The sequence below is a fragment of the Nomascus leucogenys genome, chromosome 1a, assembly GCF_006542625.1.
Source record: "Nomascus leucogenys isolate Asia chromosome 1a, Asia_NLE_v1, whole genome shotgun sequence".
NCBI classification, from domain to species: Eukaryota; Metazoa; Chordata; class Mammalia; order Primates; family Hylobatidae; genus Nomascus; species Nomascus leucogenys.
In genome coordinates this window covers 72447851-72465142 of record NC_044381.1, presented here as the reverse complement: position 1 = coordinate 72465142, position 17292 = coordinate 72447851, and the positions used below count along the sequence as shown (strand labels likewise).

General features: G+C 41.6%; 1 protein-coding gene and 1 long non-coding RNA gene across 8 annotated transcripts in view; one reads left to right on the top strand and one right to left on the bottom strand.

Annotated features, from left to right (window-relative positions):
• Positions 1-9505, bottom strand: part of KTN1 (kinectin 1) — a 103210-nt gene extending 93705 nt beyond the window's left edge. For all 7 annotated transcript variants that reach the window (XM_030810989.1, XM_030810997.1, XM_030811006.1 and 4 more), the window contains exon 1: positions 9369-9505. The gene's annotated coding sequence lies outside the window, so the exon portion shown is untranslated. The remainder of the gene's footprint in view (positions 1-9368) is intronic.
• Positions 9506-9619: 114 nt separating this feature from the next.
• Positions 9620-13570, top strand: LOC101176519. The gene is made up of 3 exons (XR_177790.3): positions 9620-9768; positions 10978-11109; positions 12347-13570. It is a non-coding gene; the product is annotated as an uncharacterized LOC101176519 (long non-coding RNA).
• Positions 13571-17292: the final 3722 nt, after the last annotated feature.

The window sequence follows — 17292 nt, the reverse complement described above, 5'->3', positions numbered from 1 at the left end:
GTGGCAGGTGCCTGTAATCCCAGCTACTCGGGAGGCAGTAGAATCGCGTGAACCTAGGAGGCAGAGGTTGCAGCGAGTCAGAGGTTGCAGTGAGCCAAGATTGCGCCACTGCACTCCAGCCTGGGTGACAGAGCGAGACGCTGTTTCAAAAAAAAGAATCTCTTTATACCAAAAGTAGTATGTTATTTTGAATGCTGCCAGGACTTTCTGCTTAAATGAAGGTTACATAACACTGAAAGGATATGAAATATAACTACCAATTTATGCCAAGTAATTAATCCTAGAAGAGCAGACAAAAATTTGGCTTTCATCACTTTACAACTAACTTATATTTATGAATTATTTCTTTTCTCCCTAAAACCTCAGACAAGGTAAATGCCTCGGCTGTATTTTACATATAATTCCAAGGCTAATCTTGAATGTATAAATGACCTTTGAACATTATGGGTTTAAACTATGTGGGTCCACTTCATGCAGATTTTTTTTTTCAGTAACAATATTGGAAAATTTTTTGGAGACTGCAACAATATGAAAAAAACTCACAGGGAAACTACAGCCTAGAAATATTGAAAAAAATTAAGAAAAATGTATGTCATGAATGCACAAAATATATGTAGATCCCAGTCTAGTTTATATATATATACATATATATATATATATATATAAAATTTTTTTTTTTTTTTTGAGACGGAGTCTCACTCTGTTGTCCAGGCTGGAGTGCAGTGGCACAATCTCAGCTCACTGCAAGCTCCGCTTCCCAGGTTCACGCCATTCTCCTGCCTCAGCCTCCTGAGTAGCTAGGACTACAGGCGCCCACCACCGCACCCGGCTAATTTTTTGTATTTTTAGTAGATGGGGTTTCACCATGCTCTCGATCTCCTGACCTCGTAATCCGCCCGCCTCGCCTCCCAAAGTGCTGGGATTACAGGCGTGAGCCACCGCGCCCGGCTACTTTATAATTTACTACCATAAAATATACACAAATTATAAAGTCAAAATTTATCAAAACTTACACAAACCAGACCCTATGTGGTTACTGTATATGGTGCCATTTGCAATAGATAGAAATGTAAACAAAGGTCAAGATACAGTACCAAATCACAACTGCATAAAACTAACTGCAGTACATACTGTACCACTGTAATAATTTTGTAGCCATCTCCTGTTGGTATTACTGTGAACTCAAGTGTCTGAAGTATCCATGACTCCTATCCATGACTCTAATTATCTCCACATGAGCATTCTGTCCTCCCAGTAACAGTATCACAGTAAAAAGTGATCGTAGTTCTCCCATATTTTTCATCATTTTTAGCACAACACTGTAAACCCTGAATAACACCATGGGACCCATGCCAAGTGCCACTAGTAACGCTGGAAGTGCTCCGGAGAAGCAGAGAAAAGTCATGACAAGGAAAAGTTGAATTACTTGACATGTAGACTGAGGTCTGCAGTAGACTGAGGTCTCTCAGTTGCACACTGAGACAGATGATTCATCTTACAGATGATATAAACTTATGGTATCAATAAACAGTACAGTATTGTAAATATACAGTCTCTTATGATTTTCTTAGTAGCATTTTCTTTTCTTTAGCTTTACTATAAGAATACAGTATATAATACATATAACATATAATATACATGTTAATTGACTATTTATGTAATTGGTAAGGTTTCCAGTCAACAGTAGGGTACTAGTAGTTCAGTTTCTGGAGAGTCAAAAGTTACACAAAAATTTTTGACTGTACAGAGTGCTAGTGCCCCTAATTCCCACATTGTCCAAAGGTTAGCTGTATTTTTTACTTGAAAAGTGCCCCAAAATTTTCAAGCTCAGAAATCCTTCAAGTTAAAACTAAATCCAATTATTTAGACTAAAAGAAAAAAAAAAGAGCAGAAGAATTAAGCCACTTTTACAAAAGGATTCAATTTAAACTTAAAATTACAGCAAACATCTAGTCAAACTGGAAGCTATTTAAGAAATGATTCCCCAGCAATAGAGTACCAAGCACAAAGATTATCTAGCACAGCACCTGAAACTGTACCCAGAAATAAGAGCACTAAATACAAGCTTGAGGAATTCCCTTCACAGAAATCATGACATTCAGCCAACCTCAAGAGATCCAGATTATGAAAACTACATAATTATGGAAACATTTCAAATGACATGACTTCCCAATAAAGTAGGCAAGTACAGGTTGGTAAATTCAACCTGTGTGGATATTACAGATTTAAGGCAACATCTTCAATGTTCTGCAACATAGCATTCAGAACACTAGGGAGTTCTCAGTGCACAGCTTAGCTTGTCCCAATTTATTTCAAAAGGTAATTAGATCTAAACACGAGCATTCACTAAATTATTTATGTACAGATTCTACTCAGAACACTTACATTACTGATGAACAAGATTAACTGGGACTAAGCACAAGCATTTTGCTGAAATTCGTGTTTCAAATTGTTTTCCATTCCACTCTCCCAAGAGTAAACCTAAAACCCTTATTCTTACAGTTTCACTTTATATGGCATACCAAATACCACTCAGCCATGCTAATAAAGGATGGCAAGTAAAGCAAAAGACTCAATGAGTCCCAATCATTTTCAAGCATCAGACCATCCATTCATTCAAATTGAGCACTAACTAGGTGTCAGACACATAGTTCACAGCGATGAACAAGACACAGTCCCTGCCTCTCATTGCTTATATTCTTGTAGGTGAGGCAGATACCAAGAAAGAAATAAGCGTATTATAACATCAGGTTGTGACTGATGGTGCAATGAAGAAAAATAAGGCTGTGACAAAAAATAGGGAGGGTATGCATTTTTAGGTAGGGTCAGAGTTGGCTTTTTTGAGGTAACCATTAAGAAATGTCTGTAAGATCACACAAGAGTAACTTACAATCAACATATGCAGGAAATGAAACAGAAAAATTTCTTGGAAACTAAAAGGATGACATTCTATCTACTGCTTTCCATATAACTAAAACATTTTATAGCATGTGGTTTAAGTAGCTTTTACTGTTTTCTCCACTTGAAAAACTTCAATTCTTTAAATTTAAATCACTAGTTTTAAGAATTAATCTTCTAATTCCTGTGGGGGGGAGGGGGGATCCTTATAACCTTAATTTAGCTTTGTAATGCCTAACATTAGCTGCACATGAACAGCATTTTGTTTTTTTCAGAAAGCATTCTTATAAAACAGCTCAATGGGTAAGAATGGGCTCTAAGTCAGAATGCCTCAGTTAAAATTCAGGCTCCTCCTAAAGACATTTGTTGTGTCTTTGAACAAATTATTTGTCTGCCTAGTTTTCACCAAATAGTACCTACCTCATAAGGTTGTTGAGAAGATTAAATATGATAATGCACATAAAGCATTTAGAGTCTGACAGCAAATATGTACTCCAATGTTAGCTATCACTTATGAGGCAACTACTGAGGTAAGATAATTCCTTAATGAGCCTTAGGCAGGTTAATATAGGTTAAGATCACACATGCAGTAAGTGGTACTGACTAGCAAAACTAAATTCAAGCCCAAGGTCTTCAGGCTCCCTAGTGCCCATGCTGTTTCCACTACCCCACAGAACATTATGTAATTAAAGAACTGGACAATAAAGAACTTGCATAAAACCTTAGAGGTAATAAGGTCTAAGACCTGTAGGTCTCCTAACTACTGACTTCCAGCTGATTACACCAGACCAGACTGTTTCCTTGACAACTCAATGACTCATGTGTAGGAATAATAATTGTCCCACATTTTCCAGTGAAAATGCAATGTAACATGTCTCCTGATAGACAATGTACACTTACTTGAATTCACGTAAGTTCTGAAAACTAATTGTAGATGTTACTCAGAGTCAAAATAAAGAAATACGGGTAAATAACATTCTCTTCTAGTAATTACAGGCTGCTATGATCCTACGGCCCCTATGGAACCTATTCAAAGTGGAAGGTGTCTTACAGGATCTCTCACTGGATTAACTGACATTCTCCTCCTTTGTAAAAATACATGGGCTGGTGTCTTCAGAAAGCTGTTTCTGGCTAGCAGTTACTCTCCTACTCACTTATTTCTATATATCTATCAAATATGAAAATAGAGTCAAAAGGTGTTATTTCTATAAAAATGACATTAAATCCTTTGGAAGGTCTTGATGAATAACTGGAAAAATCTATAAAGATTTTGTACTTGGAGAGTTTCCCAGTGCCTACCTTTTCATTCCACTTTAAAGAAACCAATACTACAAATCATAGATAATGCTTTTAGAGTACAATCTGTGAAAGGAAAATCAGGATAACCTTTATTTTAAGAAAAGAAATCAGTAAAAATAAAAAGGCAAATAAAAGTAAAATCAAATATTTTAAGTGAAAACATTTAAGGTGCACATATATTTTGATTCCTTGCTTTAACCAACTTTTTGAATTAACTAACAAATGGTCCTAATCATGTGGTGTATGTAAGAGGGTCTCCACCACACTCTAACATCATTCCTTCCACCAAGCAGCTCCCAAAGGCTCCATGCCACTTTCTTCCACTCTCTGACCATCCCTGAAAGAGGAAAGGAGCAAACTGAAAACTACATGTATCCAATAATGAGTTATTCATCAAAGGATAGAATGCGAGATTTTTTTTTTTTTTTTTTTTTTTGAGACAGAGTCTCACTCTGTCACCCAGGCTGGAGTGCAGTCACACCATCTCAGCTCACTGCAACCTCCACCTCCCTGGCTCAAGCAATCCTCCCACCTCAGCCTCCCAAGAAGCTGGGACCACAGGCACACGCCACCATGCCTGGCTGTTTTTATATTCTTTTTAGAGATGAGGTTTTGCCACGTTGCCCAGGCTGGTCCCAAACTGCTAGGCTCAAGCAATCCACACACCCTGGCCTCCCAAAGTGCTGGCATTACAGATGTGAGTAATCACACCCAGCCAGGATTTAATTACTGTGTTCAACAAATCCTTATTGAGGACCTGCTATGTGCTAGACACTGCTCTGAACTCTTAAAGAGTCATCAATAAAACAGACAAAAAGCTTACCCTCACAGAAGCTATGTAATACTGTGTGTTTTGGGGTGATGGGGAAGAGACAATAAACACAACCAGGAAATCATATAGTATGACAGAAGGCGACAAATGCTATAAAGAAAACGGAGCAAGGTGGAAGAATCAGACGTAGGGGAGTGCAGTTTTAAATAAAATAGGCAGATCTTTTTAAGAAAGTGACATTTAAAAAGCAAAGACTGGACAGAGACAACAAGCCATGCATGTATCTTCAGAAAAAAAAAAAACTGATCTAAGGAGGGGTAACAGCCAGTGTAAAAAACAGCTGTTTCCTCCATGGCACTTGTCACCTTCTTGCCAGGAGAAGTAAATAGTATATAATGTCCTCATTGATTGTGTTTATTATCTCTTCCCCTTGCCCTCAAACATACACTATTACATAACTTCTATCAGAGCAGAGCTTTTCGTCTGTTTTGTTTATTGATGGAGCCTAAGTGTTCAGGGCAGTGTCTGGCATGTAGCTGCCCCTACGAAAGCCACTGGAGCCAGAGGGAAGTAAGCAAAGGGAAGATAGTAGCTAACCTTAGAGGTAAGGGGGAATGGGGAGAGTGGAAGTGTCCAGATTCTGTATGGCCTTAAGGACATAAAAACTTCCGCTTTCACTGTGCATAGAGAAAGTCACTGTAGCATTCTGAGAAGGTAAGTGATATGATCCAGTTGTTGTGTTGGAAAGACTGTAGGGAGTTAGGGCAAAGGCAGGGAGATCAGTTAGGAGGCTAACTGCAGAAAGAATGGCTTGGACCAGGCTGGTGAGCAGTGGAAGCAGTAAGTACTGATTGGATTGTGGTTATATTTTCAAGATAAGACAGAGCACAGAATGCCAAGTGTGAAAGAGATAAGTCAGGGATGACTCCAACGTTTTTTTACCTGAATGATGGAAACATCAAACATCAAACACGTTTGAGGAAAAACAGGGAAATTTAGTTGGAGTTGACCACTGCACATCCAAGTGGATAGGCCTAACAGGATATGTGGAAAGTCTGGGTTGGAGATAGAAATATGGGAGCCATCAGCATGTAAGTATTTAAAACCATGACACTGGACAAGATTGTCAGAGGAATATAAAAAGAAAAGTGAAACAAGGACTGAGCATGTCAACTTTAAGAGTAGAAGATGTAAGGTAGAATGAACAAAGCAATTAGGAAGGAGAAAGCCCAAAAAGCAGAATGTCCTGGAAGAAGAGTGCAAACAAATTACATTTAGTGTACAAATCACTTTGCTGAAACCAGATTTAAGTTATGGAAAAGTTCTTAATCTCCCTGTAGTAGTTAGGACGACTCGTAAAATACTAAATCATAACTTTTTTTAGGGTAAGTATGTCTTCTACATTTCCGAGGAATATTATATTTCCTATCAGAGTATCTACTAAAACTATTGTTAGAATTAAAAGTATATCTTGCCTATTTTCTTTTTACATAAAACCAATTAAAAGCTTGTACCATTTTTTAAAAAAGAAAAATAGCCTAGTTTTCACTGCTACCTCTGTCAAAAACCAAAAACACATTTAAGCACAACAGCTTGGCACACAGTTGTAAACTGTCATTATTTCTCTTTCTCTAGACCTCAGATACAGAAGGTTAAATTAAACTCCTTAGTTTACGGCACATAAGGTTCTTCCCCTTAATGTTTAATTTTCTGTTTATAGAGGGGGGAAAAAGGCTTATATTCTCATCTAGACCAATGTTTTCCCGGTGATTTGAAAAGAAATTACATTTTTTGATTGGGACACTCAAAGTCATGTTCACAGGAACTGAAAGAGAAGCAATGAAATGCAATTCTCTTTGAGCATGAGTGATCATCAATGTCACTTCTAGAGAAATAGTTACTTGCTTCTATCCTCTAAGTATACTCTGGATTTACCTTCAAAGTCACTAAAAACAGTACAGAGAACAATCAGGTCATAAGGTGTATTCTCAAATATATGAATGATCTTGCAAAGCACGATTTTTCTCATTTCCTTATTACATATTAGGTCAGATCCCCAAGAGAATCAAAACCTTCCTAGAACCACTTAAGTTCATTAACAATTTTATATTTTAATAAAGTATTGGAGATCTTTCAGGATAAAACTTCATTTGCTACAAAAATTATAAGCATACAATTAAAAATACATGTTCCATTCAAGTTAAGAACTTAACTTACACATAGGAAATGTATAAGACACATTCAACTTTTAAAAAAAAATTATGATTCCGTATTCTACGTGTCATCTTAAACATGACAGGCTGATTAAGAACTTTTAACCATAACTTAAAATTCAAGTTAAGAACTTAACAACAGTGACAACCTTAATATGGGTTCTTTAGAAGTCTCAAAAAGGTTTTCACGTTTTAGGCTCTTTTAAAAAGCCATATTGAGTGATATCAAAAATATAATTATTAAAACGATCTCCCTACCAAAAGCAGATTAAAGCCTATAAACTAGAGGGGAGCCTGAAGTGAGGCATTTTTAGGGAAAAACACAACATCAAACAGAAGACACTACTGGTATTAAAAGAATATATAAAGATCTAAATGGAAACAAAATCGTAAATGTCTCTTCATAATGCTGATGCTGAATCATTAAAAGTTAAATACTTGATATTCTTTATAATTTTCCAGTATTAAGAAAATTTTTCAATAGATCTTGTTATATTTTCCAATTCATTATCAGCCTCAAGTAAATCAAGTAGAACACCTTATTCTCTAAGATCACTTGATAAGGTATTGTTATGTCTGCCGAAGGCTACAAAATCAGATGAGACATTTGAAACTCAATGTTGGGGTGGGAGGGAAACTCATCAACAGACCCAGCTATTTCAGGTTAGATCCTTAAACTAAAGACAAAACGAAAAAGGAAAAAAAAAAAAAAAAAGAGCCTTTTTTATCAGGCAGCACATCAAATATAAAAGTCTACTGCAAGGCATGTCTACCCAAAATACTCGAGTAATTTAGTGTTATTCTTGGGAACATTATCCCAAGTCTCACCAGCAATTGCTTCGGACCAAACTGGAGACACTGTTGCCATTAGCCTGTTAGGTAAGCTAAGGAAAACAAATGCAACCTAATTTAGCAAAAATTCTAACTTTAAGTCAACTCCTATACAATTCAGAACGTTTAGTTCACCTGAAGATGCTTATCTTTAGCTGGGCTGGCTATGGGTGTCTACAAAGTCATCACACACACACACACACAAACACACACACACACCTTAACAGTTAACTTCAACCGTAGCTCTTTAAGCACTACACACACACACCCCTTAACAGTTAACTCCAACCGTAGCTCTTTAAGCACTACTAACTTAAATAGCTGCTAAGGAATCCGTTTGACAACACAGTTCTGAATTTAGATTCCTCCTTCCTCCCAAAAGAAAGAAGGGCCAACACTGAACAGCTTACTTTCAACCTAACCTAGTCAAGGTGCAGCTGGGCCAAGCTGGGACGCCGCTGCCTGCGTCCGGGGCTGCCCACTCTAGTGCACCCAGCGCCTTCACCGCCAGCGTGCGGGGCTGCACATCCCTCACAGACGTATGGCTGAGAGCCAGACGACTTCTCTAGACTTCCCGTGTAGTTTTCCGGCGAGGTCCCCAAGGCCAAAAATCTCACTTTTGGAAACTGAAGGGGTCAGGCCGAATCGCTAAGACACACCCCTCGGGGACAGAAAGGGATAACTTCGCCGGTGTCGAGGGTGGTCCGCGGATTTTACCAAAGTCCCCCCTCATGCTGCTTTCCGTGCCCAACCGCCTCCCGCCCTGACCTGGGGACTCGCAAAGGGCGGCGGGAGGGGCGCCGGGGAAGGGGGCGAGCGCCCAGACCGCCGGAGGCAGCGGCGAGGACTGGAATTCCAGCATGGCCTAAGTGTGGCCCAGCTCCGGCCCGGGGACGCCCCGGGAGACGCGTTGCCTCCGTCCACCGGCCGAGGAGGCGGTAATCCGCCTTCCCTCCCGGGGGCCCTCAGGCTTGGCTAAAAATAGGTGCCTCGGTCACCCCAGGGCCCGCTCGCGTCGACCTCGCCTTCGGCAGAGTCGTCCTTGGGGAGGAGGGGGGTGTCCCTCAGCCGCGCCCCGGGTGCCGCGACAGAGCCGGGGTCGGGCCCGGGGCGGCCCCGCGGGGCCGAGGAGGTCCCTCCGAGCCCGCCCCCTGCGGCGTCCCGGCCCCAGCAGGAGCCCCGCGGCGGCGACCGGATGCCCGAGGCCTACCCAGCGGGCGGCGTCCGGGCCCCGTGGCCGCGCCCCCCCGCCCGGCGCGGCCCTCCCGCCTGCCCCAGGACCCCGCGGCCGGCGCCGCCTCCCCCCGCGCTCCCCGCCGCCGGCGCCCGGCCCGGTGCGGCCTGCTCTTCCTCACCCTGTGCGGCCGGGAAAGGAGACCAGGAAGACGCGGCGGCGCCGGCACTACAGCCCGGGCCGCCCGCTCCGAGGCGCCGCCGCCACCGCCGCCGCAGTCGCTCAGGTGCCGTCGCGCCACTCGGCAGGAAACGGGCGGCTTCGGGGCGGGGCGGCCCCGGCACGTCCTGGCGTCTGGGCCGGCGGCGCCGGGAGACCGGCCCCTTAAAGGGACAGACGCCGACCAGCCTCTGTCTCCGCGCGCCTGCCCACGCGCTCCGGTACCCGCTGCTAGAGGCTGGCCGGCTCGGGATTCCGGGCTTTCCTCCCGAGACCGCGTCCCCCAGCTGGGCCGAAGGTGGACGCTCAGGGGCTGGAGGCTCCGCGGAATCCCCTGCGTTCAGTAGCCCCCTGTCCCGAAGGTTGGTCTCGTCTCGCGCGGCCCTCCCTCCAGGGCACCACCTGGCTCCCCACGCCTTTTTAACTTCAGTAAACGGCACTAGATTTACCCCCTGACTGTCCCAGATTTCCCCCAGAAATTACTGGAAAACGACATCCGACGTCCCTTTCTCCAGGGGATCTCTCTGAATTCTCCTTCGGGCAACGCTAGCTACAAACGGAGAAAAAAATTAGAAAGCGACCCAAATAATGGTCGGGCGCGGTGGTTCACGCCTGTAATCCCAGTACTTTGGGAGGCCGAGGCAGGCGGATCATCTGAGGTCAGGAGTTCGAGACCAGCCTGGCCAACATATAGTGAAACCCCGTCTCTACCAAAAAAAAAAAAAAAATACAAAAAATTAGCTGGGCATAGTGGCGCACGCCTGTAGCCTCAGCTACTTGGGAAGCTGAGACAGGAGAATCGCACGAATCTAGGAGGCGGAGGTTGCAGTGAGCCGAGATCTCGCCACTGCACTCCAGCCTGGGCGAGAGAGTAAGACTCTCCGTTTCTCTCAAAAAAAAAAAAAAAAAAAAAGGGAAAGAAAAGAAAGCGACCCAAATAAGTTGTGTGCAAATATTATGAAAGTGTTGTGACTACCAGCTGGTAGCCATTCATGACGCCGGGGTAAAAATCTAGAAACTGCTGCGCGAGGAGGGATGGGCCCGGATCTCTGCTTATTCGTTTGCTCTTTGCTGAAAGGATGGCAGCGATCCTCCCGGTCCACTGGCAAGTGAGTTTCGTGTGGATTGTACCGATGATCAATCTCTCACAGGAGGCTAGGCACTGCCCCACTACATGTACAAAATACTCCAAGCTCTCTGCAAATGTTATGAAGGCTTAAAATAATCCGAACGATTCCAGACTGTGGATAGAGATACAAAAATAGGACTCACCACCACCACCTCGCCCTACATCTGACAAAGTGGGAACAGAAGCAGTTAAGGAATGAACAGCAGAACCGTTTCTACACCAACAGAATTTCCTGTACATGGGCTGGTTAAAAGTATCTATACTTTTTATTCTGATCATTTCTAAGTTTTCTAGAGCACCTCCAAAATACAGATGAAAACTGCGCAGTGTGTAGTGGCCTGAGATATTGAGAAATCTGCCAGTTTTCAGTCACCGTGTTCTCCACAGATGCATTCTGTCTTATTTTAACTCCAGAGGCGTCCTCTTTTTCCATTCTCATTAGGATTACTCTGCCCCTCAGCAGTTCCAGTGCCCTCAAAGCAATCTATCTCTGAAGTACTGGCTATCTTCTGAGCGAGTGCCAGAAGATCCAGCTTTGTTGAAAAGCGAAGCCGTTAGTCCCTTAATACAAAGGGTAAGTGTATCATTTATGTAATGGAGTTTAAGGGCTCTTGATTAGCTTACAAACAACCATGTAATTTCCTCAGGTTAGTACTAAAGCAGGTTTTAGGTTAGAATTAAAAATTTATATCATTTTCCTGACTAGTAAGACCGCAATGTCATTTACAGGCAATAATATTTCGGTGCACTTGTAAGTAAGACAATGAGTGGAGTTTAGGATTTTCTCAAAATATACTACTGCTTATACTAAAGGATGACTTTGTATCACCTATTTCAGCTTTTCTGGCGTTTGAACTTTGACTGTTGAAAGGGAAGTGGTTGAATGCTTTATTTTTTATAAGCTTTCTATTTATGCACATCAAAACAAAAAGATTTACTAGAGGCCGGGTGTGGTGGCTCACACCTGTAATCCCAGCACTTTGGGAGGCCGAGCTGGGTGTATCACCTGAGGTCGGGAGTTCGAGACCACCCTGGCCAACATGGTGAAACCCCAGCTCTACTAAAAATACAAAACTTAGCTGGGCATGGTGGTGCACACCTGTAATCCCAGCTACTGGGGACACTGAGTAGGAGAATCGCTTGAACCCAGGAGGGGGAGGTTGCAGTGAGCCAAGATGGTGCCACTGCACTCCAGTCTGGGCAACAGAGCAAGACTCTGTCTTAAAAAAAAAAAAAAAAAAAAAGATTCACTAGAAATGCTATGCATCTCTAGTGTTATACATAATAGGCAAGCCCTATTATGAATTAACACCACTCTAGATTTTGAAGTGTAGTCTCATATAATATAATTAGCTATAGTTAACACATATAATTAACCTACGATATAATTAACTTTGGCTGCTATTTACTACCCTCCAATGTCACTGAAACCAACAACTAACTTGTTAAAAAGGATTAGCAACACACCCAGCATCTGAGGTACCTCTAGTTGCAACAACTAAGAAATTAAATTTTATTGAAAACTATAAAGTCTGAACACTGTTACCTAAAGAGCACACATCCTTTGTTTTTTTAATTTAACAAAATTGCAATTTACTGAAGAATGTCTACTGAATTTTTTGCGTGTAACACCTCTTTCTTCTGAGTTTGGGGAAAGTTTTAAAGACAAATAATACATGCCTGTCCTGCAGATGGAGAACAAGCTGGCTATTCCTGTTTTGACTAGGGTAGTTTTCCCGTAAGTGGTGACTTGTGTAGGGATTTGAGTAATGCGTGAGTAACAGATTATATATATCTCTTGACTCCACAAGATCAGGGGTAGCAGAGATGAAAGTATAATGGAAGCAACTGGAGGATTCCAGGTCCACTTTCACCCAAGTAATGGAGAGGGAAGTTTCGTCGAAACTTCTTCAGCTGCAGATCTAGAAGTCGTTAGCTATTCTAGCAAAGTATCTGTCACAGAAAGGTGCTTCATAAAGGTCTGCACTGTGCTCCTTTGACCTGTGTCTTCAAGCATGTGCTCTCATAACAGATTAAAGATGACTGAAAATTATCTGCCACTCATTGCATGAAAGGTGGGATCTGTAGACCTACCTCTTGAATTTGGGAGGTTTCTGTGACTGCTGTGACCAATGAACATGGCAGAAGTGATGCTTTGCCAACTTCTGGGTCCAGGCTATACAAGACAGGCAGTTCCACTCACTCTCTTAGATCCATGTAAAAAGTTCATCTACCTTGCTGGAAAAACCATGTAGAGAGGCCCTGAGACTACATTGGGTGGGAGAGGGGCTCAGCTGGACCATCTTCCAACTGTCCCCATCAAGATGACAGAAATATAAATGAAGGCTTCTTGAACTCCAGAGCAGCCGTGCTACAAGCTAAATGCCACCAAGCGACCCCAGTTAATACCACGTGGAGCAAAAATATCACCTAACCAAGCACTGCCTGAGTTTCTGACCCCACAGAATTCTGACCCCATACAAATAAAATAATTTTTGTAATTTTTTATAATTTGTCATGTAATAGATAAATGGAACAGCCTTCTTCCACTCTTTTAAGTAGCTGCAAGAAATCTTATTCAAGCAGAAGGAAGTTTCTACTTTGTTCATACAGTCTCAAGACATCCCTGGAGCCTTTCAAGGGAAATTTGGGCAGAAGTAGGTAGAGAGGTAAAACTATTATGTAACATTACTTAACATGATTAAAACCACCTTAATGTCTCCCATCCTCAAAGGTTGCCAGTGAATTGGAAATTAATGGATTAAATGAGGACAGAGAAACTAGTATTTGTTGTGCATATGCGCTGTGCCAGGTATTTAACATATCTTAGCTCATGTGGTCTTCGAAACAACCCCATATTGTAGTATCAGGCTCACATGGGTAACTAACTAGTGCAAAGACACAAGGCTCACAAACTGGTACTTGAACCTAGAGCTCTTTGACTCCAATTCCTATGTACGTGCCCCAGTACTATGTTGACTCCCAAGGTGTAAATCTTTAGGTATACAAACAATTAAAATGGGAATTTTCATTTATACATAATTTTTGCTTATGATGTCTTTTTGTCACTTGCATAAATAATAGATATGTAACTTTAAATCAGCAATATACTGGCTATCAACCAGTTTGGTGTAAATTTTTCTATCGGAAAGAATGTAGCATTAAAATGTGTACATTTTTGTCCAAGTACACCTGGCAATTGAAAGAAAAAATTCAAGCCACTTGGATGCTTGATTCTGTGATTTTTTTTATACACTTCCTTATAAGAATTTTTTTTAGGTATTGAATTTGCAACTACGAAACCTGATTTTCCTCCCAGTTCTGCCCCTTTCTAGTAATGAGACATTGGACAAGTCACTTCACTTCGCAGAGCTTTAGTTTCCTCACTAATTAGTGGAGGCCAAGAGTTAGCTCTAAGAGTGTGAGAATTATTAATACATGAGATAATGTATTTTAAAATATTTTTAAACTACAAAATAGCATATAACTATATAACAGAGTAACCACCTTATAGGGTCTAAATATAAACAGGCGTTATTTAACCTATAATATATCTGAATAATAATAACCACCCTAGTAGCTACTTTTCATATACTATATATAATTGTCAATTGTAACAACCTCACGGGATGTAATTATGCTCACTTTACAGATGAGAAAGCAGGCTTAGGAAAGGAAATAATTCACAGCAAAGAAGTGTGCAAAAGGAGGAAAAAATAGAAAGAATGAATAAAATAACTTGCCTAAGGTCAAATGGCTACGAAGTGGCAGAACTGGGACTGAAACTCCAACGTTCAAGCTCCTTCCTCTCTACCAAACTATTCCCTACATGCCAACAGGCTAGTTTACAACCTGCTTGAACAGCAGGAGAAAAGGGAGATTTGATCTCTTCTCACTTTTAGCCCAAACCACTCTTAGCCTCACCACATAGGTGGGAATCCTTTTTTGGGGGGGCGGGGGAAGGGGGGCGGAAGGACAGGATCTCACTCCAGATGCCCAGGCTGGAGTGCAGTGGCGCAATGTCAGCTCACTGCAGCCTTGACCTCTGGGGCTCAAGCAATCTCCCTACCTCAGCCCCCCCAATAGCTGGGACTACAGGCACACGCCACCACACTAGGCTAATTTTTTTATTTTTTGTAGAGGCAGGGTTTCGCCATTTTGCCCAGGGTGGTCTCGAACTCCTGGGCGCAAGCGATCTGTTTGCCTCAACCTCCCAAAGGGCTGGGATTACAGGCGCGAGCCACAGTGCCCAACCCTTATTTTTAAAAACTTTACATATAATTCAACACCCTTTCTCAACAGCTACTTACCCAGTGTTTAAAGGTTTAATGTTCTTCACAGTTATGTAATTCTTCTATCACTCTGAACTCAATCTTAGAAACTATTTTTTTTTTTTTTTGAGACGGAGTTTTGCTCTCGTTGCCCAGGCTAGAATGCAGTGGCGCAATCTTGGCTCACCGCAACCTCTGCCTACCGGGCTCAAAGGATTCTCCTGCCTCAGCCTCCCGAGTAGCTGGGATTACAGGCGCCTGCCACTGCGCGCGGCTAATTTTCTGTATTTTTAGTAGAGACGGGGTTTCACCATGATAGCCAGGCTGCTCTTCAACTCCTGACCTCAAGTGGTCCACCCTCCTTGGTTTCTCAAACTGCTAGGATTACAGGCGTGAGTCACCGCACCCAGCTTCAATCTTATAAAAGTTTTAAATTGCATGTTCATTGTGAAAAAAATAAAAATTAAAAAGAAGTTTTGAAAAATCACCTATAGTTTTATATCTAGAGATAACCCTAACATTTTTATTTCTTTCTTTTTAAATACCAGCATACTTTTATTGTAATTGTTTTAGTAAATACTGAATGAAGTGACACATGCAAAACCTTTAAATAATATCCTGGGTTGGTTTTATTTTTAACATCTATTTCTTTCTGACTTTAAAATTAACAAATAAATATGGGAAGACTATTATATATTTTAAAAGACTAAAGAGATGGAACGAAGAAACATGGTAAGTTACCCTTGATTGGATCCTCATACAAAAAACAAAGTTATAAAAGATGTTTTTGGTACAAATGGGAGGTATTTGAATATGGACTGAATATTGAATATTAGAGGACTTGTTAATTTTCTTGGGAATTATTATATGTGTGCTTATACTACAGAATTATGTACAATATCCTTGTGTTTCAGAAACACCCATTTAAGTACTTAGGAGTAAATTAATGATGTCTAACTTTCATTTCAAATGATGTAGTAAATATATATATAGATAAAGATAACATGGAAAAATGTCAACAGTTGTTGGGTCTAAGTGGTAGGTGTGCAGGTGTACATTGCACTGTTTTTCAACATTTCTGCATGCTCCCCAATTTTCACAATAAAATACTGAGGGAAAAATCCAAAACAAAACTATGGCTATTGAGGCCGGGCGCGGTGGCTCACGTCTGTAATCCCAGCACTTTGGGAGGCCGAGAAGGGCAGCTCACGAGATCAGGAGATCGAGACCATCCTGGCGGCTCACGAGATCAGGAGATCGAGACCATCCTGACTAACAACATGGTGAAACCCCGTCTCTACTAAAAATACAAAAAATTAGCCGGGCGTGGTGGCGGGCGCCTGTAGTCCCAGCTACTCGGGAGGCTCAGGCAGGAGAATGGCGTGAACCCGGGAGGCGGAGCTTGCAGTGAGCTGAGATCACGCCACTGCACTCCAGCCTGGGTGACAGAGCCAGACTCCGTCTCAAAAAAAAAAAGAAAAGAAAAGAAAACTATAGCTATTGTAGAAAATTTGCAGAAAAAAAAATGTAAGAGCAAAACCCAGTGGTTTGCAACCCCTCCTTGTATCTTTTGTGATGGTCACTTTTTTTGTAAATACTTTAAAGTGTTTATTAAAAATCAACCTTGCAGCCTTTATCCTCTAATCCAATTACCCATGCATCTTATGCTGCCAGTGCTCTCTTCGTCTTTGGGGGGTTGGGGTGCGGTTGGGGAAGTCTCTGGAAGATTTTCCGTGGCTCTCTTTAATAATGCTACACTTTTGCTAGAAAGATCCCTAAAGAATGCTCCCAGTAATGGAAGGTTACTTTGTAGTTCTTTAGTCCTCACTTGACAAGTTTTATTTGCTTGGAAGGTTAGATCAGTTTTAGTTGATCAGTATTAGCTCTTCAATAAGGCCTAAATAAAAAATTTGGTCAACATACAGGCAGCAGGCTGTCATATACGTGTCATATAAGAGAAAAAAAAGTTCTCTTCCACTGCCTGCAGAACCTTCATCCTGAGCAGCTATGTTGCAGGGATAAACCTGGCCTGAGGAATCAGGCTAGAGAGTGTGGCTATGTCAGCATAAACCATCACCACTGCTGTCCAAATGACTCTTAATATGACCAGGCGAGGGCAGATCAGTAGCAACAAATCAAGTCAGCAAATATTTATAACGTGCATAGCATCCTGTTAGGTATTTGAATGTAAAACAAGCATTCAAAAATTTTTGTCCTCCAAAGTGGTGCTCACATTTTAAACCTCGCTCCTGTTTACTGACTCCTATTCAGCTGCTTTGTGATAATGCTTGGACCCTAGCCAGCCCTTACCCAGTGTTTTTCCCCCTTGTAGTATGACAGCTCTGTGATTAACCTTCATAGGCTTTGTTCTATTTATTTTTTACCACAGCTCCAGTATACCAATCTCTTTGATCTGAGTCAACAATTTTTTTAAAGCCACCTTTTGGTACTTCTGCATATTGTTTTGGAAATTTTCTATTTATGAG